Raw genomic sequence first — 27,878 nt, forward strand, 5'->3', positions numbered from 1 at the left:
TATGGATTATGTCAAATAAAGATAAATAAATGCAATGTTTATTTAGCTGAGAAATTTTTTACTCGACATTTTTAAAATGAGGAATACTGCATTCAGCGCATTTAATGTGTAACATCAAGCACCCCCCCCCCCCAAAATATTAAAAAATGTGGAACAGTAGCTGTAAATCAGATAATGTGAATCTCATATATATATATATATATATATATATATATATATATATATATATATATATATATATATATTAGGGATGTCAACGAGTACCCGGTTAACCGGGTACTCGATCGAACGTCCGAGTATCGAATACTAAAAATGGTACTCGGTTACTCGGATGTGTATTTTTTCTTATTTCAAAGTACTCATTTTTATCAAAAACTTTTCAAAAACTAATTTAAATACATGTATGCAAACGGTAATTATAGCGTGTAGTCATCTACACCTCTAAAACACCAATTATCGCCTGTGGCTGTGTATATACAGTAATTAGTGACCCAGCTGTTCTCACCTATTGTGGTCCTTAATTTTTGGATGATTTAGTGATTGTTTTCAGTGAATATCGATGGTCTATTATCTTCAAATCATTTTTAAATTATTTAGTTAATATATACGGCAGCGAAATCGGACATGCATAGAAATGCCGCTACTCACTTCAAAAGTGAAGAAATACTTAGAAATAACTAAATATATTTTTTAAAAAATGTTGAAAGTCAGCGTAGTAAGTTTAGTCAGTGTATACGGGGGAAGCAATCAACATATAAAATTGTTTCCCCTTATACACTAAACTTACTATAATATTAGACTAAACTTACTATAATATTAGACTAGCGATCCCAACAACGTCCGTTGCTTCTCTTTCGCTAGTCTAATCATTACAAACCTGCGTAACAGAATGTCCTCCTTTTGATGAAATATAGATTCTAAACAAGAACTGTAAACCATTTGTAATTTTTGATCTAATAATTATGTCTTTTGTGTTTATTTGATAAATAAATTTAGTGCCAAAAATCATTTACGTTGGAATCGGTGTTTATATAGCACATTTATACACGTGATAAAAACAGTCTTGGGTTTTAACGGGGTTCAAGAAAATTAACACACTTGTATTTAAACTTTTACCGAGTACCCGGGTACTAGATCGGAAAAACGTCCGAGTAACCGATTAACAAAAATTGACCGATTTGACATCCCTAATGGTAGAGGGCTCAATGCTTATTACAATCATGCCAACAGTTTGACTGCTTGATGTCCAGGAGTAAAGAAGAAGATTTTTAAAGATTGCATTATTTTTGGTGGTTTTAGCCCCACCCCTCAGGCCCCAGGGGGGCAGGGACCATATAATTCACAGTTTCCCTTCACCCATAGATGCTGTATACCAAATTTGGTTGAAATTGGTTGAGCGGTTCTAGAGAAGAAGTTAAATATGTTCAAAAGTTAACGCACGACGGACGACGCTCGACGACGGACGAAAACAGATAGCAATAGGTCACCTGAGTGACTCAGGTGACCTAAAAACTGTATAGTGATTCGTGAAGGTGCTGACACTTCACATAGATGTAAAATTTTGCTTTTTATGGATCATGTAGGTAGTGACTGCCAAATGCATGAAGTGTTCAAAGTGAAAGTAGATCGACCTACATGATCATGCATTTAATTGAATAAATAAAAATCTACCAGCTTCTAATTTAAAAACAAGTCATTGTCATTATAATTAAAAGGTGTACTTGTACGCTTTCTTTTTTTTCTAATAGTTTTATGATTTGAAATAAGTTGATAAAAATATCAGTTTTCCTTTTTTTTTCTTTGATATGTAACATGTTATGGGCACTAATGCGAACATTTTGGCTTATTCTTAGCATTTAAAACAGTTCTTTCTTGGGTGTATGTATGGTATAAAATAAAGAAAAGGACAGCGACTTACCATCTTGCTACATTTTCAACAAAGGAAGCTGTAAATAACACAGTCTTGCATCAGACCATGTCAACATGAACATCCGTTTCTAGAGGAAATGCGTGACCTCAACATCCACAACTTGTACTGCATTGAATTCGGATTATTTTCTCTCATTTAATGAGAAAACTCGTCAAAATATATTTGAATACAAAATCATACTTATATTATATACCAATTCACACTGAATTACTTTTGTTGAATATTTAAGATTTTTTGTAATTTTAATTGGAAAGAACGACTACCCACCCGATAAACTGATTTCCTGCCCCGTGATTTTGACGCTAATGGACGAGTTTGCCATGTTAAATCCCCGTAGACTTTGAATTTGCCACCGTGTCAATACACCGGTTGAACTCGAGGGTTCGGATAAATGCAGGAAGTTTGGGGGGGGGGGGAATGATCTATCGATCGAACCTAGTTTGAAGGCAAAGGTATTTATACATTTTGAGATATAAGGCGAAAAGTGAGGTCCTTGATACCGTGGGACAGACTATAACATGGAACAATTTTAAATTTGAAGCCCTTCATCGGCATCCGGTGACGTCTCTATGTGGCAGAGTGGGTTTGATAAGAAATGAATAATTAATAAAGAATATTTATTTATCATATCAAATGTTTTTCATAGTTATCATTTATCATTATCATCATTGTATGAGTGAAAAATTATCGAATGGGACGTTAAAACATCATACAATCAACCAATCAATCTCTGATACAAAATACTACGTATACATATCTGGGTTTTTTTTTTTATTTCGGTGAAGTGTTGTCATTGTTACTTGAAATAGACATTCCTGTAGTGTAAAATATAAGCAAAACGCAACTTCTCCTTCAGTTTTGGTCTTATTTTAGTATAGTTTGGAACACAAGTATACTACAATGAGATGCATAGTTCTCTTTATCGGTTTCTATGAATAGTGTTGCCATGGTTACTAAAGATAGAAATTTCTGCATAATTCTTTCAAAAGGCTTCACCTCCCACAGTTTTTGTCCGAGTGCAATAAATCTTGCCACAAACTGATACTAGACCAAAAATCATTATTCTATTTATTGCTGTTGCAAAGTTTCATTTACAAAAGCTACTTTTTCTCTTCTTGTGTTACAAGTACAAACCAGAAATATGCTCACGTGCAGTACAATTAGTCAGATTTCAAACCTATGGCCAGGGTATAAAACCTTATCAAATACACAGTTCCACAGCCGCCCACCACAATTACATCATAGCAACGAAACAGACTCGGACAAAAAGTAAACCAGAAGTCTCTGATGAGACTGTAGCTCTACTGGTCTGTACGTATAACAAAGGAATAATTTTTTTTTTTTGTTTGTATATTGTTTAACGTCCCTCTCGAGAATTTTTCACTCATATGGAGACGCCACCACTTGCCGGTGGAGAGCTGCAAATTTTGTCCTATACTCGGCACTTACGCCCATTGAGCAGTGAGTGATCTTTTTTGCCAGCACCTACTGCGACACGGGACCTAGGTTTATACGGTTTCATCCGAAGGACCGGTCTTCAAGTCCCACAGTGGGATTCGAACCCGCGACGTAAGGATCAAACGGGATGTAACGACGACATATTAAAAATAATCTAACGATATACTCGGCAGAATTTTCTCTAGATCGTTTGTATCAGCCGCCATTTTTAGCTCTACCGGTCAGAGACCAGAAGAGCTTATGCGATAGTAAGGTGTCCGTCGTCTGTCTAGCTGTCCGTCTGTCTGTAAACAATTTGTCAAAATGCTACTCCTTCTGTTTTGGTCTGATTTCAATATGGTGGGACTTCATTTGTCAAACCGGCGTACGCCGAATGCGCCGCTTGACCTTTGATAACCCGGCTTGTTACTTCATTTGACCGGGGAAGGTGCGCCGGCGTATGCCGATCTCGCCGGTTTGAAATGACCGGCGGAAAGATAAAACAACTGTTAAAATGCAGATACTTTTTACCAACTCGGCATGTTCTTTAATTGTTTGCATTTCTTGAACAAATCTCCATTCATATATTTAAAATCTGTTATTTTCGAAATAAAAATTTTTCACGAGGTCCATGATTTTTTTTTACATTGAGTTTTGAATAATTCAAACTTTTTTTTCGCTAAGACATAATGTAAAAAGTGATAGATCATAATTAATTGATTATTATTTAGTATAATTATGTTTTGTTTTCGCCGGTTTACTTCATTTGCCACTTAGCCGTTTTACGCCGGTCATATGACGGCGCAATTCGGCGTACGCCGATCTGTAACAAATGAAGTCGGTCTTATAACTTGGCACAAAAGTAGACTACACTAAGATACATAATTTGGTGCATCGCTTTTTGATTTTGATGTTACTAAAAATTACTAAAAAAAGAAATTTCTGTGAAATTCCTCTAAAACGCTACTCCTCTTACAGTTTTGATCTGATTTCAATATAACTTGGCACACAAATAGACTACACTTAGATACATAATTTTGTGTATCAGTTTTTGATTTCGATGAATGGTGTTGCCGTGGTTACTATAAATAGAATTTTTTTTGTAAAATTCCTTTAAAACGCTAGTCTTCCTACGGATTTGGTCTGATTTCAGTATAACTTGGCATACAAGTAGACTACACTAAGATACATACATGTAGTTAAGTGCATCAGTATTTGATTTCTATGAACAGTGTTACAATGGTTACTAAAAATAGAAATTTCTGTAAAATTCGGATCGTTGAAAAAGCTACTCATGCTACAGTTTTGGTCCGATTTTAATATATTTTGGCATACAAGAAGACTACAACAAGATGCATAATTTACTGCATCAGGATTTGATTTCGATGAAAATTGTTGCCATGGTTACTAAAAATAGAAATATCTGTGAAATTCCTTGAAAACGCAATTCCTCCTATAGTTCTACTCTGATTTTAATATAACTTAGCACACAAGTAGACTACACTAAGATACATAATTTGATGAATTGGTTTTTGATATTTGATGAATGTTTTTGCCGTGGTTACAAAAAATAGAAATTCTGAAAAATTCCTTTAAAACATTACTCCTGATACAGTTTTTGTCAGATTTCAACCTAATTTGGCACACAATAAGACTACACCACGTTACATAATAGTGTTTATCGGATTTTGGTTTCAGTGGATGGTGTTGCCATGGTTACTTAAAATAGAAATTTCTTTGAAATGCTTTCAAAATGCTACTCCTCCTACAGTTTTTGTTTGATTTCAATATAACTTGGCACACAAGTAGACTACATTAAGATACATAATTCTATTTATTGCTGCATGTTGCAAAGTTTCAAATCCAAGTGCTACTTTTCCTTTGGTCGCCCGCGTGGCGCAGTGGTTAGAGCGTCTGCTCTAGAGTCGCGAAGTAAGGAGTTGATCCTTACGTCGCGGGTTCGAATCCCACTGGGGGACGTGGAGACCGGTCCTTCGGATGAGACCGTATAAACCAAGGTCACTTGTTGCAGTAGGTGCTGGCACGAAAAAGATCCCTCACTACTCAATGGCCGTAAGTGCCGAGTATAGGGCAAAATTTGCAGCTCTCCACCGGCAAGTGGTGGCGTCTCCATATGAGTGAAAAATTCTCCAGAGGGACGTTAAACAACATACAAACAAACTATAGACTCTCCGGAACATGTGCTCACAAAACGGCATTGATATACACCATTCAGCATTATAAACGTCTTGGACTGAATCAGGTTCCTGCAGAGCTACCCTGTACAAGTTTGCCTCAACAATGACACACATGGCCGTTGGAACCGGGGGGGGGGGCACGAGGGGGCGTGCCCCCCCCCCCCAATAATTTTGCCGATATATAGATTACTATAGTAAACATAAATACTATATGCTTGTGCCCCCTCAATAAAAACGTCTGATGACCTTTTTTTTTATTGCTTGTCAAGGAATTTTTGGTAGTTGATTACTTTTTTTTTTTTGCTTGTCAGGAAATTTTTGGGAGTGCCCCCTCAACTGTCAACTGAAAAATGTATGGCTGTGCCCCCCCCCCCAAACTGAAATTGCTTCCTACGGGCCTGACACAAGCCTAGGGGGACTAAAACACACGAATAAGCCCAATGGAACCAAGTGCAAGGAGGCTTCTCGAGACAGGAGCTTCATTTTGTGATTTCATTGCATACATTTATGCCGTATAGTTTACTTAAAACATTTGAACTACAGTGAAATTTGTTTAATCCGGATGTTGTGTATTCTAAAATCTTGTCAAATACCATTTAAACTTGAAGTCCCTTTCCGTAAATTTTATTGTTTAAATATTGTCTAATCCTGAATGTTGTCTAATCTGGCCAATTTCTCTGGAACCAATCGTGTCCGGATTAGACAAGTTTTACTTTATTTATAGATGTTTAAGTGTTTACTAAAAACATTTACTAAACATGTGAACTAGAGATTTTTTAGTTCAGACTGAGTTATGTCCAACATTTTAAGCCAATAAAAAACGTAATGTACGCATGTAATACATGTAGAAAAAATTCAAGCCAAGAAATGTAAACAGTATACATGTACATCATGTACAGCATGTTATTGTATTTTTATAATGTCACTACAATTCAGTGAAACAGAGAGATCTGTCATCAACTTATCTTTGTTACATTTTTATACGTAAGTTATACATGACATGTATTCAGGTTTATCTTGCCTTGAACTTAAACACCTACTTTTATTAGTACACTCTACCTTTCAACTCAATAAATTTGATTTCAGTAGGCCTATAGTGAGGTTTTCTTTACAACATCAATTTTCAGGAACATTATGAACTGCATTTGATAGTGATGCTCATATAAACATATGACAATTACCAGAATAGGTGGGTCATTGTTTCCCATAATTGTTTTTTGTGGTGCTTAAAACTTCATCTGTAGCTGAAACATGAAGATCTCATAGATGAATGTGATTTGCTGATCACCTGCACATATCACCTTCCAGCAACTACGACAAAAGCTAGACGTGTCAAAACGAAAAAACACATGAACAAAAAAAATCTGCGTCGACGCTCACCAACACTCTGCAACATCACATCTTTATCTTGTTCTTTCTCTGTTATGAAAATATTGCCTCGAAGACCTTTTGTCATGGGCGTAATCATAATCACGCTCCTTATTCCGGAAATGGTTACCGTAAATCTTCTTTTTTTAAATATCACATGAGTCGATCACGTGACGGCTTGCAATCGCATCCTTAAGTCTCTTGTTTAAGATATATAGTAAGTGCAAAAAAAAATCAGGATCTTACATGCATATTCATTTAAATATAGAATTTTCAAACATTATTTTCATATCTAAAAATAAAAGGGCTACTTTTAGAGTTATCCCCCTTGTTTCTTTGCGATGTCACGTGATGTTGCATATCTTCGGATTAAAGCGATGTCAGAAATTGACAACAGAAAACGTCTCCTAAATCTATATGAAAGCGGAATCACTTCTGCGCAAAAATGTGTGAAAAAACAAACATAATTAGGTCTACTGTACATGATAATTTGAAAAGATTTCGTGAAGGGAAGTCCAAGATCCGGTGTCAAGGATCTGGTCGAAAGAAAATTTTTGGCGTGAATGACAGCAGACGGGCTGCACAACTTGCTGCTTCTCATCCGCAATGGTCAGTACAGCAAATTGCCAATGAATCTGCAAGAAGAGGATCAGTTTTAGTTTCAAAATGGACTGTGGGTCGGACTTGGCTCGCAGTAATTATTTTAAATCGGTGCCTCAAAAGGTGCCATTAATGACCGCAGAACATAAGCGTAAAAGAGAGGCATGGTGCATCGTTCATCAGAATGATAATTTTGACATTGTAATTTTTACGGACTAAAGTCGATTTCAGAGATGTACCCGAAAAAGGTGGGCAAAATTTGAACATTGTCAAAAAATGGTGCTAAAGTTCTCACCAGCTGTTACGGTATGGGGTGGAATAAGCAAGTTAGGTTTAACTCCGCTTGTTTCTGTGAGTGGAAATATTTCCGCAGTGAAGTACGGTGAAATTTTGGAGGAGGGGTTGTTGTCGTCCAATATTGTGACAAACGATCTACCTTTTGTTTTACAACAGGACAACGCTAGACCGCACACCACAAGCTATATCCGTGACTGGTTTACACAGAATCACGTGACCGTCATATACTGTCGCTTCACCGGATTTAAATCCGATAGAAAATGTTCGGCAGATAATGAAAGATCGTGTGGTAAAAATTCAGCCAGATAATATCGCAGACTGGAAAGTTACAATCATGGAAACATGGATGGGTTTGGATCAGAAGTATATAGACAGTATGGTAGAGAGTATGCAACGGCGCATCGCTCAGTGTATAGTGAGACACGGAGGTCTGACTGACTATTAACTTCATGCATGTTCTATATTCATTAATTTGCTTCCATTTGAAAATATTGTTGCAAAAATTAAAAAAAAATACTTTAGTTGAAATCCGGATGTTTTTGCACTATACTAAAGTTGGAAAAAATGTTAGATAGAATTTATGACCTTTAACTTTTGACTTCAAATTCAAAAGGGCTTTCTGTAGGACAAAGGGAATTGTTATATTAAATTTTATTAAAGAGAGCTCGAAGAAAACCTACGTTATCATCTGGAAAATGTTATTTGTAATGTATGAATTTATGACTTCGACCTCAAAACAAATAAACCGGACACGGTGGCCTAATGGTAGGGCGCTTGCTTCGTGAATGGGAGGCCCGGGTTCGATTCTCGTCGCACCTCGTCAAAACCTAAGAGGTAAACATAAGTAGTGACTGTTCCTTCGCCAAGCGCCCGGTACTAGAAGTAAAAGTCACGGGTCTTTTGGATGAGACCTTAAAACCGAGGTCCAATGTCACAGTAAGCGTTGAAACGATAAAGTCCCCTCACTGCTCAATAGCCCTAAGTGCCGTGTATAAATCTAAATTTGAAGCTCACAGGCATACGGTGACCTCTATATATCAGTAAAAATATTTCGAATGGGAGTTGAACAACACACAATAATTTTCAAAGAATTAATGCATTTTCACTATATATTCAGTAGAGCCCTCCCTAACACCAGAACCCCTGATTCTTGTTCCATGAAATTCGCAATATCTGAAGCAACTACGCTCATCATAACTATGCACTAAGTTTGTTTAATGCCCATGTAGGAGCAGAGAAGATTTTCAAAGAATTAATGCATTTTCACTATATAATCAGTAGAGCCCCGTCCTAACACCAGAACCCCTGACCCAGGGGCCATGAAGCAAAGAAGTACTTAACGAGTTACTTCAACGGCAGTGAAATTATGTCGGGGATATCAGTTAACAAAGGGAGAGAGTGCAGAATTCGAATCTTTCGACAATGAAAAACTTGACGAACTTTTATCCAAATTTTACCTGCAGATGCGCAACTGATCTAGAGATAGCGAGATGTATGAAAAAAATCAACAACAACAACAACACTTATGTCTTATGGACAGGGCATACAAAGACATTGAGAGACAAGAACTAATATGAAGTGATTTTAAAAAGTTGTCAAAGGCTTTCAAATGGATGACTACTGAGCTCAAAAGGCAGGGTCGCGCGTCAATAGATCACAATCCATCCATCTCAGACGAACATTTGAAAGTTATATACGCACACTTAACCAAAAAGTTGGATAATGTCAAAATGTTGCAGGACAAGGTAGGTTACTCTAATTTTATTAATCCTGTATCATGTAAAAAATACCACTGAATGATGGATAAGAAATTGTTGTAAATATCGAATTTTTTTCGGAGTGATATACATGTATTTTGTCTTGTTTGTTTAAGGTCTTTATGGACATTATGTTACATTTTGCTCGGCGAGGCAGAGAAAACCTTTCCTCTCTGACACCACAAGACATTGTAGTAATGCAAGGCGATGGAAATCTGATGTTTGTTTGCAAAACAAAAGACGAGAAGACAAAGAATCGTCAAGATGATTATAATATTTTCTGATGGAAGGATGTATGAGATTAAAGGTAAGTCTTTGAAATGTAAAAGAAAGGATATATAATTTTATTTTAAGGTCAAGATCTAGTAAATGAAAGGTGCCTACAGGTTTCTGAAATTTGAGAAATGAATTCCTTTAATGATGCTTTATAACTTTAGCTTGGTCAAATAAGGTGTTTCGGGGCATAATTTGTAGGTAAGCAAGAAGAAAAATAATATTTTAGGCTGTAATTTTCAATGAAAAACTAAGAAAACCAGTCATGAATGCAAGAGTTTTTTCCATATCAGACAAAAGAAATGTATCCAGATTGCCTACAGTCCCTCAGAAAATGGTAATTTGTATGTTCTTGGCCTCTTCTTTAAAATGATATTAAATTTAATATAGGTATCGGGATTACTTTTCACATGATTTCAAATTGAATTCCGGGAAAAAGAAAATTGAAATTGATTATGACGTCATAATGGATCTATAGCACCAAATAGTAGTCTAAAGCATTTACTAGATCTTGACCTTAACTATAATCATGATAATCACCTTAGGTTTAATCAGAAGTTCAGTTACACAGCAGGTTTTAGAATTTATGTTGTAGAATTTATGTTGTGTAAATTCAGATAGTGTCCGATGTCCAGTACGAAGTTTTGTGAAATATCTTCGACGACTCGATTCTAATTGCCCAAGATTGTTCCATCAGCCTCGGAGTGTTCCTAAAGACATCATTTACTACAGTAACATCCTTGTGAGTAATAATGAACTGGGTCAGTATATAAAGATTGATTGATTGGTTGAATGTTGTTTAATGTCCCATTCGAGAATTTTTCACTCATATAGAGACGTCACCAAATACCGTTGAAGGGCTTGAAATTTAGAACTTTACTCGACACTCAGGGCCATTGAGCAGTGGGGGTTCTTGAACGTGCCAACGCCTGCCGTGACACGGGGCCTCGATTTTCAAGGTCTCATCTGAAAGACCCGCAACTTTTACTTCAAAGTGTCGAGCGCTTGGCGAAGGAACAGTTGCTACCTATTTTTTTATCGACTTAGGTCAGTCGCGGCCGAGATTTAAACTCACGACCTTCCGATCACGCAGTATATGAAGAGAATTCATGTAAGTGCTGGGATAAATGTACTCTTACACTATTCATTCATGTCGTGCCAAAACAGTAGGTGTGTTAGATTCGGCACAAGTTCCAAGTCGACACAAAGCTGATTCTCCTAACACTTATTCAGGAAGACCGATAAGAACACTAAGAAGGATATGTCCCAGAAAATCTCTGAGAAATTTTAATTGGAAGAAAGATATTAGAAACAGTCCCTACTTTGAGCCCATTGCAGGATTACAATGTATTACCCCTCTCAAATTCACAGGAAGAAGTTCATATTGAAGATTTATTCGATGCATCGGATGAAATTGATGATATCTATCGAATTGGAACAGTATACCCATATCCAGAAATCACAAATTAACACCACCAGGGTACAGCCAGCTACCGTACAGTCAGCTAACATGCAATACCACGCCTGTGATTTAACAACTGCACAAGTGTTGCTATAAACTATAGCATTATGCAAAGGCGCTGCCACAGAGTTGTAATTTTTGTGTTGAAAATTTATGCCAGATATTAAAAAGCTGCAAATATACTTCATATATTTATGCCAAAGAAAATAATAAAGAAATAATGACCACGCACTTCGTGCTCGGTCGATATGCTTTTCTGTTAAGTCGATATATTTATGAATCGACCTTATTAAAGGGATATGTTTATATAGTATACATTTAAGATAGATAGATAGGTAAATACATGTAGATAGAGGACAACCTACGTACTGTCACAGGATTATGACTTCCTTAACGTGGCTCAAACACTTCCATGAAATATGGAAATAACGAACAGTATTCAAACTCAAAGTCCATTTAGACAATACAAGTCGGAAGCAGAGCAAACACGGGCCTCCAAAAACATCAGAGGTGGGATCATGTGCCATGGAGGAGTGAGCACTTTTACAACGCGAAATGTTATAACAATGCAAATGTAATAAACCGGGATTATTCCATTTTGCGTTATTACAGTTTGCGTTGAGATCAATGCATAATGTAATAAGCAAAACGTAATAATACGGTTTTTGGATTATTACATGTACATTTTGCGTTGTTACATTTTGGGTCGAGATTAAGTAAAATGCAACAAAGCAAAATATTGTAATACACTTTTTGGTCAGTCAGGTTGAGAAGAATTTTCAATTGAGTAGTGGATGAAGAAAATCAACGAAAAGTAAATAAGACAAAAGGAAAAATAAATATATGCGAATTCTTACGTCTTAGATCTGATTTCATCATATATTGATTTCATTAGCCATATAACATCAGTTGATATTCAAATCATAGGTGTTGCAAATTAGTGTGCACGTGTGTGTGGGTGGGGTGGAGTTAATTTTGTTGACTCAGTGTATCGGTTTGCTTTTGCTTTGTGGTACACACATGCATGAAATTTAGAAAGGACAAAAAAGAAATCTATTTATTCTTATTGGCAGGTGTAAATATAGCGGGGAAGGGGTTTCTTGATAATTAAGATTTCATACTGTTTTACAAATCACGTGCATTGCAAACCAGCAAAAATAAATTCTCTCTCCCCAATAATATAACTGATAGTTTCTGCATGCACATAAAAATACAATGATCGTCATACGAAGTAACCCCCCCCCCCCCCCCCCCACGCTTCTCCTCGTCAGACACACACAAATACGTACATTTCTAATTTGCTAATCATGTACACATACACGACGTACATGCATTTCAAGACCTTTTAATGGACCCATTTTCAGTCTTTGGTAATTAAGAATGTCAGTGATGGATATATAACACCGACTGATTTATAAATAGACATGGCAATCAATATTAATTTAATGTTTTATAAGTATTCAATAAAATTGTTAGAAAGAGAGTAAGAAAAAAAAATATACAATTAAATTTAGTAATGACCGTAAAAGCCGTAACGTTTGCCTCAGAGTCATAGGTCTGTCTATTTGTAAAGCAAGTTTCCCCATTGTTATATGAAATACAAAAAATAATTATATTTGAAATATTACATTTTGTTTTATTACATTTTGCATTGTCCTCAACGTAAAAATTAAGTAATGCAAAATGTAACAACCAAAAAGTGCATTATTACATTTTGCAATAATGCCAACGCAAAATGTAATAATCCAAAAATCACGTTATTACATTTTGCGTTTTTACATTCTGCGTTGATCTCGACGCAAAATGTAATAATACATAATGTATTAATCCCAGTTTATTACATTTTGCGTTGTTATTACCTTTCGCGTTGAAACAGCATCCCCTGTCGACTAGTCACACCCACCGTGTGTTCCTTGTCATGATCGGGAAAAACGGAAAAAAATCTGTAGACAATTTAGTGTGTTTGTATAATGTTTAACGACCCTCTCGAGAATTTTTCACTCATATGGAGACGCTACAACTTACCGGTGGAGGGCTGCAAATTTATACCTATGCTCGGCAGTCGGGGCGTTAAGCAGTGAGGGATCTTTTTCGTGCCAACACTTGGTGCGACACGGGACCTCGGTTTATACAGTCTCATCCGAAGGACCGGTCTGCATGTCCTGCACTGGATTCGAACCCGCGACGAAAGGATCAGGTCCTTACTCCGCAACTCTAGAGCAGACGCTCTCAGACGGCTTAACGATTAGTATGAAAAACGTCAGTCAGCATTCGACTTAATGATAGGTTGTATTTGCTGACAATTTGTATTTGTATCGACCATAAAACTTGCGAAATAATGACTTCGAACGACTGTTTATATCCTTGTTTCATTAACTTGTTTGTCAATAGCTTGCCTCGATTTAGAAATTGTTCGTACGTAGAAGATGCTCTTGCATATCGAATCACAGGGAGACAAAAAAAAAAAAAAAAACATCTGCAGGTGATAAGGATATATTGCTACATAAGTAAGGGAAGCTGACGATTGAAAAATTGAAGTCATCACTTTTATCATTAAGCTTTGTTGTAAGGTTACCATTAGAGTCTTTTTCTAGTAAAATATCCAAATATGAAAAGGTGTGACAGACTCTGTGATTTATTTTATTTCAAGCTCACTGGGATATATGAATGGAAGTTACTATTGTTAATTGATAAAAGGTCATTCGATATATCTAAAAGTCGAAGTAAAGGCTAAAGCAAGTGTTTTCTTCTTCTCATGTACAAGTTTTTGAATACATTCTGCTTCATACGAATACAAAATCGGTCTGATAACAATTGGTACTCACGGGAATTCCAACAGATTGTTGAAAGAAACTACATAGATATTGTGAAACAGAAACTCAAGCATCTTTTTAATATCAATTTCAGAGTACTTGTGTGTACAATCAGAATGTTTTTTAACAAAACAATTTTGCAAATTGTCGCATTTTCGAAGACAGAAGGATAGATGGTTTCCGTCTTGCCCCTCGGTCGCTTAATGCGCGATTTCAACATAATTACATTGCAATTCCTTCCAAACATTTTTTGTTGACAATCAGACGTGTTTGTAAAGGTATCCTCCTTCTTACACCGATAGAGAGTTTTAAAAACAATAGCAACAAACAATTTATAGCTCTAAAATTTGACAAAAGTATAGATAGAACTTTTATTCTATGACTTGCCACTGTGAATTCCTTTTTGAGAATTTTCACAGGTCAGCAATGGTTAAGTGCAGGAATAAGTGGCATATAAACTACTTAAACTTGCGTTTAATTTCAATTTTCTACTCGGCTTCAATGTGAATTAGAAGGTGGAAATCAGTACGAGTTACTGAACTTTGCGCATGTCATGATTTTTTTCCTTCAATGACTGTATTAAATTTACAAATGATAGTTTTTTATCATGAGTAGTTCAACTTATTTATTTTTGAAAATAGAATTAAATCAAGTTTTTTGGACTTGATAGTATGTATATTTTAACTTGTTCGTCTATATATTTTTGCGCAGTATATGTGACACGTGAATGTTTGTTGGTTTTTTTTTCTTCAGCTAAAATATATTCTTGGCAAAAATTGAGGCTTCAGTTCACGGAATATTGCAAGAAAATGTGCACATTTTTTAAAGATTCTAGCTGAATGTCAATTTACATTGGATAGATGCTATGCTGAAAGTTATATAATATACCTAGATAAATGTCTTGCCAATTGTATATAAAGTATCAGATTTCTTTCAGCTGAAAAAACGCACATCGTGTAAGTTGTGTCTACAGTAAAAATGTTTTCAGTATGCAAATCTAATCAAAATGTGATTTCTGGCAATAATAAAATTTTCATAATTAAAACGAGCACATACATATATACGATCATTGCTCACGTAATTGAGTCATTCCTTGAATGTTATTGGAGTTTAATTAACATCAAACGCGCTAAAAGGGTTCTACACCTTATGAGTGTCAAGTCCTTTATCGTTGTTGTCTAGATGTTGCATTAACACGCCAGGAGTCCGCCTCCTTAATAGTCTGTCCGATCTTCTGACATCAAGATGGACGAATGTCAATAGAATTGATATTTATTTTTCTTTATTTTTATCTTTATTTCAGTTGAAGAAAAAAAATGCATGGGAATAGGAATAATGACTCGAAAACATTTTGCAAAGGTCTACATAAATGTATTCGTTCCTTTTCAGCTTGAATCACTCAGATATATCTCCTAAATAAGTCGCTTACGGATTGCATGCAAATTTTAATAAATTGAACGATTTAAATTTTATCTTCAAGGTAAAAATAATAAGATATTTGACCACAAATAATAGCAAAAACGTGTTGAAGTTTTGAGTAGCATGCACATATTCAATTCTTTGAATTTAATTCCGATGAGTAAATTCTTTCCATCCAAGCTGGGTAATTATGTTACTGACGTGCGCTTAGGTTTATGAACAAGAGGGTAAGATGTTATTCTTGATGTACAGAAGTTGAAAGAGTCTAGAGTTCCAGCGCGTTTACATTTCCTTATGATCAAGATGTTTCCATTTATTCAGACTTGTGCTCTGCATATTGTTTTGTTTAGTTAGATTTACACAGGTGTGTCAGAGCTATATCATGCTCAGAAGAAAAAGATGGGTATTACGCAAACTATATTTACTGATTTTTATCTTCCAATCGTAAAGAATAATTCGGTGACATATTTCAAGTTTTTGCAGAAAGACGCCCATATATTTTGCTCGGAAATCTATTTTTTATCTTAATGTGAGTTATCTGGGCGGTCTATGGGCACGGGAACTTTGATGTTTTATTTATGAGAAAGTTTTGTTCATTTTCATAAAAACTAAGAAATTACCGACACCCCGCAAGATGGGGTCTCCCAGCAAATGCAGTATTTGTGTGGGATCCTGTTTTTGCACTCAGTCACTTTCAAATCCAGAGAGGTCAATTGCTTATTTACAGGTGTAAATAGTTTTATTAAATTCAAGCATAACAAGTAAATGAAAGGAAAGATAAATTATCTACACGCGGTTATTTACAATGCTTTTAAATATATGTGTTCGGCAAATTTTTAAATGAACATCCATTAAGGCAGTGTGCACTGAAGAAAATCTGTTACATAATTGTTTAAATATTTAGCACTGTTAAACAGTCGAAGATCGAGGATTTCGTGGACATAAATTTTTGTCCTTTGTCCTTCTTTCTGTCTCCCAAAACAAGAATATTAGGCACTTTTGAACCGTTGAAGGTATACTTTTTAATTTTGCACGCATTTTAAGATGCCAATTCAAATAGACCCTTTGTTAATTTGCTGTCTTTTATATATATTTATACTTATAAATACATTTTGCAAATAAACTCCAAAACGGATGCACCAGAGTTCTTATTTACTCCTCTAAGAATACACTAGATACAATATGATGTCCGTAAACTGTATTTAAATTTTACTCGCATAGTAAGTATCGTATATTAAGTTAAAAGTCTTCTTTCATTTTCTATAAACAGCCATGAAATAGCAAAGACGTGAGTACGGTTGCGTTTCCGGTTGGCGGATCTAAGTTACTGGCAATTTTTAATAAAAATTGACAATAAAATTCAATTAAAGCAGCATCTCTCTGTTTTATTAAAATATCGTATAAAAACAGATTAAAAGTATGTCAGGAAATTATTGTTAATATCATAACTTGGCCGCGTTCTGGGACATTGTGTTTTTAACAAACAACAGAGAAGTTCATTTGACACTGACGGGGGGGGGGGGGGGGGCTAAATAATATATCCTTCGAGGACTGAAATGAAATGAAAATAACTTACCTATCCTTGTCTGGCGCTACCCCCAACCCCCCACGAAATTGATTTTGAGTTTTCTTTTCTTTTTTTTTTTTTATAATTATTTTTTTTTCAGTGACGAAGAAATAAATAATCTGCGTCTGATTATCTTGAAAATAAATAATATATATGTCTATTACTGTCTTGAAAATATTAAATGATCTGACTCAAAATATTTGCCAGGCCTCTCCCTGACAGTCAAATGTTCCTCCCCTTATAAAACTGGGAACATTTGCAATTATTATATACTGTATATCCTCTCAGATAGTGAAACGGTGTTTTCTAATAGATTGATTTGTTTTATCAAATATATATTATAAACACTCGGTTTCTTAACCAACTTCAAAGATATTAAGGACTAATGTCCCTCTGATAAACTTCCCAACATGGATTTTCATCAATAGCTATAGCATTAAATTCAAATGAAAAATAGTATGAGGTATTAAGATCTGCATATTTTTTCAGAAATGTTCTTTATGTCAGATCATGATATGAAGAATTTTTTTTAACACAGAGAATAGGAATAATATTAATTTTTCATCACAACATAAAATTAAAAACATGAGGAGTTTGTGGAAATAATATTTAGTGTCATCCTTATTAACTTCATATTAGAAAACATAACAAAAGTGCTGCTTCCTAAATTAGAATATCACAATACTATATGTGTTTGTAAGAAAAGATTACGTCCATTAGGAAGAGTTATCTTTCTTAAAAATATTTTTTCAATGGCAAAAATGTAATACTACAATAAATAAAAATTCTACATATGGTACTTGATATATTAAAGTATTTTAAAAATGGACCATTAAAGGCAGAACTTAATCAATTCGTAAGTGTTTGAAAACTGGACTGAAAGGTTTTTTGTCAAATGAATTAAAACAATTTGAAAAGTATAGACAAAAGGAAATAAAAGTACATGTTTCCATCATAGGTCAGGTATGATCAAAATTATTAAACTCTGGTGAAGTAAACTATGAGTAATATTAATATTTTTTGATTGGAGAGTTATCTCCCTTATCAGAGGGTCGGTCCCCCTTAATAAACTTTGTGCTTCAGAAAAGTACTAACGAGTGCATTAGGATGTAATGAAAGAACTGTAATCCTAACGTCAATATTTTTGGGTGAGAAACATGATAGTATTGTCAACACGTATACATATTATATGACCCTTATGGAGTTCAGAAATGGAAGTCATGCTCGCGTTACAAGTGTATCGGTCACGGAATTCGTATTCATTATTGAAGCCTTTACTTATCGAGATCTTCAGTCTCCAGCTGGTTAAACAGAGATATTTGATTTTTAAAAGGAGAAAATTAAAAAGCTTAATGTATTAATTTTATGTATGTACAGTATCGCTATATGACGATGGGGGAATTAGTAGCCGGGATGACTTCGATCAATTTTCTGAGTAGACCTCGACAAAGTATTGAGGGTTTAACACATAATCTTTGAATTATATACTTTGAAGTGGTAAAAGCAAATTTCAAAAACCACAAACATCAATTTCAAATAATTTATATGTTTATGTTCTTGTAACGTAGTATACCAAAACCACCACGTAAACTGACTGTAGATCCTGATATATCCGTCAAATTTCAAACCAATGAAAAGCTTTCTATCTTTTAGAATCGTAGTAGATTATTAATGAACATTTTTAAACGAGTTGGTTTTTAAAAAAAAAAAAAAGCAATTTAGCGACATCCGTTAAAATAACGAGAAGACACTTTGAATAATGCTATATAACTAAAAAAAAAAAGAAAAGAACAACGAATTGTACCTGGTCCTTGCAATTGAACGTCACCTTTTTCAGATTTTACATAACCGTGAACATAGATATATTCCAAATGATATACACTCTACCCCGAAATCCATTTTTTTCCATTCTGATAAATTCTGGTTGGCAGCAGGGTGGAAGAGAAATGTGCTAAAGCTACTATTGCCCCAAGCGTTTCCATACTTTACTCGATTCCTTTCAGTAAAAAAACGAATCATTTTCTTCGTTTTAAAATAATTAAAACATAAAAATTATGTCATATTTTTTCGTTCTAATTTGTACAAATACATACAAATACTGGTGAAAGCATAATCAATTTAATATCAAAACAAAAATATTTTTTAGATTGTGGTTCCTGTTTTCGATTTCACTCCGTTGAGCTTTTTGTCCTTGTACTAGAAGCATTACTGTCGATTCTTGTTCAGCTCTACGTTTATAGAGCGCAGTTGTTGGAAATGTATCCTGTTTTACCTTGCAATCACCATCTTCGCTAGCCAAGGGTTTCTGATACGCTACTCTCCTCATAAGTGTATGAGGAGAGTAGCGTATCAGAAACCCTTGGCTAGCGAAGATGTGCAATCACAAAAGAGTAAAGGATATTACTGCAAATCTTGTACAGCATTGTGCAGTCAACATGAGCGTTATGTATTGAATCCCTCTCTTTGTGTCCTTATAACTAGGTGTAGATAATTTAGACTTGGTTTCGATTAATACCATCTATGATTTCACCAGTTTTCACATTATATTCTTGTAATGGATAGCTCCATATGCTTTTCTGAGAAGACTAGAACTTTATAATTCTTTTGTACACAATCGTAAGACACGTGGCTTTGGCTTTATATAGGTCAGAGGGGGTTAAAAGTGCTCCATCAATTTTTGTTATTTATTCATATGGACTTGTATCAACTTTGAATACTAAGAAACTTGTCGATTACTATGTTTCTTTATTAATAACGAAAGTTTCAACAGAATCACTGTGAAAGCGATATATGTGTCTAGACATCTGCCACCGTATCTTTTTGTTTGTTTGTTTGTGTGTGTGTGTGTTTTTTGTTTTTGTTTTGATAATAGTTCCTGATAATTAATATTTTACATGTAGATACTTGTATGTTTTAAATATTGAAATTGCATTTGCTTCGAAGCAACCTTTCTATTAATTAATTCAATGTGATTTTTTTATCTACTACAATACATTTCAGATTTCACGAATGATTGCATAGCTTTGTGCAGATGGTGTTACTAAAAATTTTCGAACCTTTACATGAAGGAAGTCGTTCTTATTTCATTAGTATCGAGATTATCTTGAAAATCAGGGGCGCTTACTCCTCCTCGTATATCTGTCAAGTGGCCGTCACCCACGACGGAGTTATGGTAATAAGGCTGACCTCTGGGAAACGCCATGTTTCTCTTAATGACGGCAAGATGCTTATCACAACGAACGATGGAAAACGTTGCAGTCTTGGTCACAGATGCTGAAACATATTTTATTACTTAAAGCTAAAATGCATGATATATATAAAGTACTTTAGATATATACAGACTCTCAAGGAAATGTACACTCAGATGTGTGTTCGAATAAACTTCATGTAAAATTATTTTTTTAAATGATTTTTTAGCATTTTCAATACATGGCATCCTCTCATATGCGCGGTTTTTCAGAGTCTTGTCTCTCTTGGGCACAAGAGGGGCAAATTTCATTAATTTGATTATAACGCTGAGTGGTAATTTAAACCAACAATAAACTGTTTATTGATTAAACTACCTGTAAACATCCTACATGCCACATAAACATCTCGACCTTTCTAATAACTAACTCGTGGTGCTTTCTTTTTACAACAGCCCTTGTTTATAAGTGATAATATACGACGGTGCTATGGAACCACCAAATTGTTCTCCAAAAGTAATTGACAAAAATTGCTGTATTTTCTGATCGTTTGAAGTCTTTACCAAATTAAAAATGGTGTCAAAATACATTGGCTTTTACTGTCATCGCTTGGGGAGTTTTCATGTAGTGTTTAGAGAATTTCCTCTCGTTTTACATTCAGATTTTCCTGGCATCGGGTTCAAAATAGCACGTGATTTATGGCACATCGATCCCTATCGAATACCACCTCATAGTATTTTTTAGAATAGGAAAAAAAAAATAATTGTTGTACTGGTTAAGGGGAACTGATGTACCCGAAAACCGAGTAGGACCATATTTACAAGAAAATCATTTCTCCATACCTTTCACTCCGGAAGCAAGTTTTTTAATGATATACATAACAATGCATTATCCCGGAAGAAAGTCAAATACAGTGTAAATGGCGACAGGATGTCATGCGTGTCTTGGAGCAATGTAAAATTTAAATAAAGAAAATCCGCTATACACTGCATAGAAAACTGCTCATACGATATGTACTTTAACTTGTATAATAGATATGAAGGTGGTCCTTCCTTTGAGATCAAGAGTAGTAGAGGGGTAGATACTACAATAATCTTAGAGTAGACATTGCAATAGTCTTAAAGTGGACAAAGCTCTCGGATACATGAATACAAAGTGCTGTAAATGGAATTCTCAGTATATCATGATTTTCTCTGTATATTGGTATATTTTCAGATCAATTAATGACCTTTACAAAACATTTCAAAGTCAAAGTGACGATCGTTTATGTGTGTACCAAGCACGCACTATGTACTACTTTCTTTTCTCAGACCTCTTCAATATCGAATAAGATCGTGAGGATACAAGATTCAGAAAAGACTGTACCATGCAGGTACTAATACAACTTGTTTCTTGTCATCCCTAGCATTGTAAATATGACGATAAAAATTTCAGTACCAGGTATGAAACGTGAGGGAAAATACACAGGTTTTAATAATTGGGTACCCGCTGTGAAAATTGTTAAGCAATATAAACATTGTGAGAATTGCAGTTATTATTGCTTGTCATGTCTTAAAGAATTTATAGTTTTAGATGAACCAGGTATTTGCATTCTTATAATAAAAAAAGGGAAAAAATAAAATTTGATACTAGCAAAAATCAAGTGTCATTAAATTTCTATACTTATAAAGAGCTGAATAGAAATTAAATTGGTCTCAAATCACACTTTTCTTCGTTGAATTCATATCTATGTACATCAGTTACTTGTACTTATGATATTTTTATTATGCTACACTGAAGGTATAATTGATGAAACCTTCGGTAAGCATTTAATTTTATTGATTCTTCCCAAAACTGTGTACTTCAAACCAAAACAATTTACTTTTTTCTGTAAATAATCTATATATGAACAAGATGATTTTAATATTAAAATTTGATTTGCAAAATAAATGGAAAAAAATATTCAATAGATATAAATTAGAATTTTAAAGGTTTTAAAAAAATTCAACTTTTTACATAAATAAATAACTAAAAATAAGTGACAAGAAATATCGTGTGAATAATCATTTGGAGATCTCAAAAGATGTCTGTCTTGAGATATTATATGCATAATATCAAATCGCGCGTAGTTCAGTCATTCTGAAGATATTTCATTCTTTGGCGGCAACGCACGTGCAGAGGTTACGTCTTCCGGATGTAAATCAATTCAAATGAACAAAATCTCTAGAATATATATCTTTGTTTGTTATATAACTGATAAAAATTTCGACACCCCGGAATTTATCTTTTTTTTTCAGTGCAGAAAGGCGGCGTTAAATATAGATTTTGAGTTTGAAAATAATAATAAAAAAAAATAATTAGTTTGTGTAAAAATGCCCGTATTGATAAAACTTTATTGTTAAAGATAAAAATAATAAATGCATATAATATATTTTGTATAGTGTATCATAAATAAATAAACAAATAAAGAAAGAGAAAATTACCATTTTTATACTTTTGAAAATAAATAAAAATATAAAAGGTCAGTTTGTGCATTTACAAAACTTTCCTGTCATTTATAGAAGCTGTGCCTGCGTGAAACGGATTAGAATTATCTGTGTTAAAATATTTTGATCCCATTTACACTAAAAAAATGCAATGTTGATTACGAAACCAGTAATAATCAGCCATATCAAAGATAGGAAAAAAAATTCATTTGTAGGCGGAGCTATTTCTAGATCTACTCCGCTGTGTTTGTAGTCCATCACATAAGTACAATCGATATCGCGTTCGATTGATTCTATTTGAAGAGTTGAATAAAGTCTGAAGGTTATTTATTTTTACTATCATATTTATTTATAAATCATGAATTATTTATTTCTTTTGTTTCGCCGGGGATTATATTGTTATCATTATCAACGCTTTATTACAATTTTAAGTAAATAAGTGACATCGTATAATGTGTTCCAGAGTTATATTTAAATATAGAGGTTAAACGGAAATAGTGCGCTGATTACATTGTGATTACCTGAATTATACCAAGGTTAATCATAAATATAACGAACATAATACTAAAAGGTGTGTCACATATTAGTCTACTACACTTAGATTTTTTCCCTTAATTTTCCTTAGTGTTTTAATTTTGATATTACAAAAACGAAGTTAATAAAAATAAACAGATACCTGCCTAAAAATTACGATATTAATGCAAACAATATCTATTTTATGTAACCTCACATACCTAACAACTATAAGTATATGCTATTATAAATAGCATAATCATTAAATGAAAAATAATGATAATACATGTAAACAGTAAGAAATTTCTGAATTGCTCTTACCGAAAAAAACAATAAACCACAATGATTTTAAGTTCATATTTCATGTAAGAATTAAAATCTAAAGTCTGCGCATGAATTTCACAAACTGATATCCGAGCCAAGTTAGTATGGGTTTTATGTACGTGTCGTACTTGAACCTGAACAAAGAACGGCCGAGTGTTTTAACGCACGCCTAAGTTTTAGGAAACCTTCCTCTGAAGTTTTTTAAGGGGGTAATGTGATAGAAATGTGGCAACCTTTGATGTTCTGTCTATACGTTCTTCTTATCTACCAGGCTGGTTTTTTTTTTGTTAAAACCAAATTCTGCATAGGATGCTGCTCTTCTTTAAGAGTAAAGAACGACAATGAAAATTTCCTTTTTCCCTAAAAAAAAAATATTACTAAGAATCTTCTTAAATTGAGACATTAATTCATTTTTTTCATTCAATATCAATTACTTTACTTCAATGTTCAGAGAAAAGCGCAATAATAAGATAACAAAAATAACAATTTGAGGGAAAAAAAACTGCAATTTGTAGCCACCTCCCTCCCTCCGTAAAAGAAAAAGAAAAAAGAAATTTCCAGAAAAAATATTTTGGTGCATTTATACCTATTTACAATCGTGTCATTACGGGGGTGAGCGATGAGCAAGTTATAGCGGAATATAAATGTGTAATTTTGAGGTCTGGTGTGTTTTTGAAAAGACACTTTCTACTGGTAATAAAACTCGCCACCAAGAAGATACGTCTTTTTGTATTGTTTCCTTCTAAAACATTGGAATATTTACGACTTCATAAATCTATTGCTTGTCCTGAATGGCCAATGTGTGAGGGCTCAAGTTCTCCGAAAGGTCGTCGACAGAGGGGATAGATGGATATTATTTTTATAATGAAGTTTTGTTTCTTTATTTTGATTCTCTTTAAACAAATAATTTAAAGCATCATTTTTAGTAATTTTATATCGCAGAAATTGCTACTTTTCCATCAAAAATATTTTATTACTAAAGAAAAGTAGTTAAATTTTCTGTGAAAAAATAACACAGAATGAGGTTTAACTGCAATTATGGACAAACGAAGAAATCCAGTGAAAATAATATTATGTTTCTGAATTTCATGTTTAGAAAAAATATCAAAATTATTTTCATTTCTTTCGTTATTGAAAGATCGTCTAACAAAAAAGATTATTTAAAGAAATAAACAAAATTAAAAACGAAACGGCCAATCTCTACAGGTCTACGGAAAATTATTTAGAATTTTTTTTGCAGCAATTTTCAGCTAAGAAGCATTTTTAAAAAAATATAATTTATGTTGTGGAAATTTCTTAAATTTATACTTATCATTTAAGAAAATCGTTTTGTTTTATTTTATAAATTTGAAAATATCATAAAATAAACAGCTTGAATCTAATTCTTGTTTGTGTTCGAAGAGCGACCTAAGGCCCCTGATTAAAATGTTGAGATCAATGGTATCAAATGCCCTTTTCTGTTTAGGAAAATATATCTTTCACTGAATTCAACAAACGATAAGCATCTCTCTCAACTCATATCGGAATTGTAGTGACAGTGATACTGTGCCCTCACGCATTCATCTTTCTGCAAACAAAGTGTCTATCCGCCATGTTGGATTGCTTGCCGAACTAATCATTTTAACCTTACGGGTGTTCTGTTGTCCTGTGTGTTTCTACTAAGGTGGTCATAAGAATTTAACCTTTTCAGGTAAAAAGTGTAAACGACACACCTATCCCCCAGGTTTACTATTTCAACTGAAAAATACTTCCATTCACCACAGTGTCTTAGAATATTATTCTTTCAATTAATGCGTATTTACAACTTACTTATAACTACTTTTCTTACAGCACGCAGTTGGGAATTCATTGGTGTTGTAACTTTTTCAGAACTCAAGATCATTCGTCTTTTCAGAACTCAAGATCAAAATTCCTGGAAACCTGGTTTTGACGACAATCCATAAGTAACACAGTTGTCTAACGGAAAATTTCTAATTTTTCTTCTTTTAAACTTAGAAGTCAAAAGTCTTCAGAAATTTTATCAATATTAATGCCAGACCATTACAAGATATTATTTCATCAATTCAGCGACTAGAGTTGACTTGCAGATGAAGTGTTAAGATACGTAATTACGATTGCTTTATTGATTCTCGTTAAACAATTTTACAATTATACACAACATCAATCCTTTGTTTACACAAACATAAAGTAAACATTTTTTAACATCCTAGCTTTGTAGGTGAACGAAAATAAAGACATATTGATCCCCTTCACTCGACTCTACTATGGTCTTCGAGGAATGTCCAAGTCCGGAAAAACCTACCTTCTCCATGATATAATAACGATCCTTTGTATAAAATAAAACGAAGAAAGAGCCAGAGAATCGAGATATTTCCAAATTTCGACAAAATTCACATTTATTTCGGAAGTTTTCCAAAGCCAAGATTAATACCAAGTAAAACGCAGGTGCGCGGAGCCCTCTTATATCTACCGCTAAGAAATTTTATGGCGAGTTTATTTCTCTCAATCTGACCCGTTTTAAGGAAAAGACATAAACTCTGGAGTCAGACTCCCATAATTATAGAAATATTACCTCGTGGTATTCATGCCAATTCGCAAGAAAACAACGCATGTAATCAGATAGGAGACTTTAATTTTACCCAATTACGATTTACTGCAGAGGAGATGACCGCGGGGATTTATTTTATTATTTTTATTCAAAGTTTACGACATACACTGGTATTTTGGCCAATAAGATCGAATCACTGAGAGATAAAATTAATAAAATTCTGCAGCAGAAGCTCTGTAAATCTTTATTCTTCGATTAGAACCAACCGTCATTAGTCGGCAAAATAGATGTTTGCCCGTTTGTTTAACGAGATGACAAATATTTCTCGAATGCTCTCACTCTCACGAGTAAATCACAGCCGAGTTTCATATCTCTGACACCTACAAGGGCCAGCATGGCTGTGCGAGGTTCATTAAGAAAAGAAAGGCCCTGGCCAATGGACATAAAATTACATGCGACTTTAGAACACGTGCTCTTTCCTTTGTTTTGGTGTTAATCCTCGGAGGACTCGGTATGTGTCTCATGTATTGCATCCTGAAAGAAAACTACCATTACTTCAAGCGCCTCTTGACGCGTATTAGATATCGATTGAAGGAAACGTATTTTGATAAGGTTCTTTTAATTAATGAATCAACTGGGTAGAAAAAGTTGCACAATCAATTCGATCCACCGTCTTTAGTTTGTTAATTAAAATGTTAATTCGAGGATTACCCTTGATTTATGTTTCCTTTCGAGATTTCACAAACTTCTGCAAAAAATTAGGGTATGGTTTTCCGTGGGAACGCTTAAATGTTTTTGATTTTGTGTCTTCTGAATGTGATTTAAACCATTTCTTTTTTTACAGCATTTTTATTACTGATGAAGCAATAAAGTAAGGTTAAAGTTTTCCAGATATATTTTACGAGCTTTCTTTTTATTCTAAAAATACACAAAGAGTGACATCTATACTCTGATAAATAGCAGTGTAACTGATGAAGATTTTTATCCCTCTCACAACACAGAATATTCCTATTTCATACCGTACCTCTTTTTTTTCTGTAAATTTACCAAAAATATACATTATATAATATCAATATATAATGTTTACTACATTACTACATGCATTGAAGACATGGACGCTGTTTTACATCTCTTCCTTAAATGTCAGTTTTTCAGAGGCGATGATATTTAATTACTCCAGATATGTTGTTTAAATGAACACCGTGAGACAGGAGCAGGTAACTCTACTGCTATTTCTAGGAAATTATACAATGCAAATTAGGCCCTGCATTTAAAAATACCAAATATTCGATGTAAGAAGCTACTTGAAGAATCAATCCAAATAAGAAAGTTTTATTTAAAATCTGATTCTAAAGGGAAAAAAACATGAACTCTTAAGAGCTTTTGACCGAAATGACCCAGAGAATAAGATTGGGCAATTAAAGAGGAATGTTTGTATAAAGGAATCCCCCCATTCAAGATATTTTTTTAAACAATATGCAGTTATGCACTTAGAATGAGCCTGAAATATTTTAAAAGATGCATCGATTTTGTATGATAAATCTTGCTAATACAACAACGAAAAAGTATAAGTAAATTCCTTTGCAGTAGATACTAATACAGAATCCGTGAAACCCTACAGTGTAACAATTATAAGCCTATAAAAGTTTTCCTTTTTATTTTGACTCTTAACATCATTCAGAGAAAAAACTGATTTAATAATTATACTTTATAATGTAATGC

This window comes from Saccostrea echinata, unplaced genomic scaffold (genome assembly GCF_033153115.1).
Source record: "Saccostrea echinata isolate AGI-Se365-2 ecotype Australia unplaced genomic scaffold, CSIRO_AGI_Sech_v1 ptg000014l, whole genome shotgun sequence".
Lineage (NCBI taxonomy): Eukaryota > Metazoa > Mollusca > Bivalvia > Ostreida > Ostreidae > Saccostrea > Saccostrea echinata.